The sequence below is a fragment of the Leiobunum rupestre genome, chromosome 1 (genome assembly GCF_980474605.1).
Source record: "Leiobunum rupestre chromosome 1, qqLeiRupe1.1.hap1, whole genome shotgun sequence".
NCBI classification, from domain to species: domain Eukaryota; kingdom Metazoa; phylum Arthropoda; class Arachnida; order Opiliones; family Sclerosomatidae; genus Leiobunum; species Leiobunum rupestre.
The window spans coordinates 55,073,251-55,077,243 of record NC_143384.1 but is presented as its reverse complement, the minus strand read 5'-3'; positions in this window follow the sequence as shown (position 1 = coordinate 55,077,243).

The window sequence follows — 3,993 nt, the reverse complement described above, 5'->3', positions numbered from 1 at the left end:
AAAACACGACCTTCTGTTTACAGGTGAAAACTTTCCATTATTTCCACAAGCACTATATAAACAAAAACCTTGCGGGTCCTGGCTCTCGGAAATATATCTTCTTGGCGATTTCCTAGGAGGATGATTTATTTAAGCGCCTATTGGCTATTTCGGATAACGTGACTTAGCCCAGTCGTTTTCTGATTGGTCCAAAGTAGTATACCTTCTGGTATTTTCGAAGATTGTTGTAGTGAAGAGAGTACCAAGCCTGGTCGCCCGGCGGTTTCGTTTGACTTCCTATTTTTCATATTGATAAATAAATCATAAGAATTAAAAGAGATATTAAGAGACTGGAATGAGAACCGCGAGTTATGCAAATTCTTATTAACTTGACTGATAAGAGCCCTTGTTAGTAACATAAATAAGTATGAGCCCGATACAAAGCACTAATGTTTATGGAGAGGAATGAGTTCGAGACGAGCTCTTGTGTTTGGGAGAAAATAATATGAAACCGAGACGAGCTCTCGTGTTTAAAAAAATTCATGAGTTCGAGACGAGCTCTCGTAGTTAAGAAAAAACTATGATCCCGAGACGAACTCTTGTAGTTAGGAAAAAAACTATGAGCCCGAGACGAGCTCTTGTAGTTAGGTAAATATCTATGGGCCCGAGACGAGCTCTCGTATTTCGGAAAACAAACTTATGAGCCCGAGACGACCTCTCGTGTTTTTGGGGAAATTCTTATGAGACCGAGACGAGACTAAGGCCAAACAAAACGTTTGGTGACACTGAGCGCGAGACTTGGTGTGCAGCTATGCCTGTAACGAGTGACGGGCGCCCCGTTTGTATTAGATTTACTGCAAGTTCATAATCTTAACTTTTCGAGTGGGGTAAGTACACACCGTTTAACTCACACGATAGAAATATCTTTGTATATCAGGTGTAATGACGAAGAGAGATATATAGACTATGGAAAATTTTAGTTTATATTTTTTTAATAATTTTATTTGTTTATATTAATAATTATAATAATAAATAAAAGAAAAAAAAATGCGTACAACTGAAAAACTTTAATGATCTCCAAAATATCTGGGTAGGGCACTTTCCTCAGATTTCAATTTCATCTCAAAATTCTAGGTAGGGCACTTCAAAATTCCAGGTAGGGCACGGCCCGTGTGGCACCCCCCCTGGTTACGGCCCTGCTTGTTGCATTAGGGAATAGATATTCTCTATCCTGTGCTGTGCAGAATCTAAAGGGCCTGTATTGCTCTTGGGCATATACCGAGCTCCTGGAAGCATTCAAAGGTAATCTTTATTCCTTAACCCAGGAAAACCAGTTATTTCGAGGCTAAGGCATTTAGACCAATCAGTCTAACTTCTCCTAATAGTCTTGGAGAAATTAGTTGATAGATATATTAGAGAGGAGGTTCTTAGTGTTACACCCCTCTCTGATGCTCAGTATGCCTATCAAAAGGGCAAATCTACTGAGACTACCCATCATGGCATAATTAATTGCCTTGAACGTGCAATTGAGTTCAAAGAAATAGCGTTAGCTGTTTTTCTGGACATCGAGGGGGCTTTTGATAAAGTCTCTAAGGCTGTCATTATTAAGGCTGCTAAACGTTTTGGTATCAAGGACACGTTGTGACGACCTCCTTGCTTGGCGAATGGCTGTGGGTCACCACTAGCCGGCACTGCCCCCATGGGGGGGGGGTGTTCTTTCACCCCTGCCTGGTTGTGGACAAACTCTTGGTGAGGCTAAACAGGGATGGCTGTCGCGGCTTTGGTTATGCTGACGATGTCATAATGATAATTACTGGGAAGTTCCCAGGAACCATTTCGGCTCTCATCTCTGTGGAATTCTGGGGTAGGGAAGTTGGCCTCACCGTCAATCCTGACAAGACGAGCCTGATTCCTTTCACTCGAAGGAAGGTACATGACTTGTTTAAAGATATTTCTTTCTTTCAACTGAGGTAAAATACCTCGGTGTTATTCTCGACAGTAAACTAACATAGAAGCCGCATCTTGAGCTCAGTATCAGGAAGGCAAAAATGTTATTCTGGGGAGTAAGGGGTACCATAAGCAAGTCTTGGATCTATACAATGATAATCAGGCCTATGCTGACGTATGCAGCCGTGGTTTGGTGGCCGAGGGTACAGCTTAAGTCAGTTCAGGCTGAACTACGCACTGTGCAAAGGCTGGCCTGTGTCAGCATTACAGGAGCTACGAGAACAGCCCCAAGCGTTTCTCTGGAGGTGCTCCATAATATTCTACCGCTTCATCTTTATATGGAGGAGGTTGCAATTATGAGTGCCTATCGGTTACTACATAATGGTTGGTGGAGGTCTGCTAATTGGGAGTGCAGCCACACCAAATTGGTGAGGTATGACTAACCCTCTGCATTAAAATATTGAAATAAAATAAATTTAACCACTTTTGCATACTAAAAATCTTTAAAACACTTTATTTAAAAATGTGACCAACATTTTTAAATAAAGTGTTTTAAAGATTTTTACTATGCAAAAGTGGTTATATTTATTTTATTTTATTTCAACACACCAAATTGTTTCGGCAATATTCTGGTCACTTAGTCTCTCGAGGGCGGAGGGTGGAGGGCAAATCGTCGCTTTGGAGGGCATAGGCTGGATATTCGCTCCGGAGAGCGGAGGGGAATTTGACGGAGTGTATTTCTGGAGGAAAGAGGGATGATAGAGGGTGTGCGTGTCTTCGCTCCGGGGGGTGGAGGGGTAAAGGATGGAGGGCAGATCATAGCTACGGAAGGGGGAGGGATGAATGACGGAGTGCGTATCTTCGCTCCGGAGGGCGGAGGGGTGGAGGGCGGAGGGCAGATTTAGTTACGGAGGGCGGAGGGGTATACGACGGAGTGTAGCTCTGCTCACTGGAGTGCTGAGGGTATTAGACGGAGTGTAGATCTACCCTCTGGAGGGCGGAGGGGTAGAGGATGGAGGGCAGATATTAGTTATGGAGGGCGGATAGATGAATGAAGGAGTAGGTACGTTCTTTCCGGAGGGCAGAGGGATGGAGGGTGGAGGGCAGCTATTTTGCCCATGTTTGCTGTTGACGTTGTGACATATGCCATATGAAAAAGACCAATACCGTCCAATATCATATAATGACTCACACACCCAGGAAATCAATGACTGCATTAGGAATCGTAGATGTCCAAATATCCACACCAATAAAAAAATGAAATAACAAGTAGCGAAAAACTTACCATTCACAAAGCACAGAAACCCCTTGACTAAACGACAGCTCGTATATCAATAAATGACCGTAGACGGAATAGTTAGGGCTCTTTAAAAATAAAACAAACGAACCCAATTGTTGAACTGCATTAAAAATCTTAATCAGTCGAGAAAACGTTTAAAATAAATTACGAAGTAATGACGACCCAGTTAAAAACCCAGACCACTATGTAAACAACTCGATATTTTCTTCATAAATGAACTATTACCCTTGAAAACTAATACGCTAAACACACAATAGCTAAAAAAAGACTGAAAAAACTAAATAAATTACAAAAAACTAACGGGTTCTACCTTTAACCATTTTATCTGCTGACTGCGCTAAAACAAGATTTGACCTTTAAATTTTCATACGTAAAATATTTAGACTTTAACAAGTTCCCAAAAATTAAAAAACAAAGTTCAATAAACAATATATACAGATATTGTATTCATCCACTTACAATTTGTTAGTAAAAAAACCCCGCCTTATCATAATGGTTACTTTATTTAATATTTTCCCTAAGGAAGTCAATGGCTCGGCGGTGAACTATCCGCATTGTAGCAATACGACCCGAGTTCAGTTCCTGATCACGATCAAATTTTACATTAAAATACTAAAATATTTAATTAAATATAAGATGAATATAATTGATAAATATTTAATTAAATATAAGATGAATATAATTTATAAATATTTAATTAAATATAAGATGATTATAATTTATGAATATTTAATTAAATATAAGATGAATCTAATTTATAAATATTT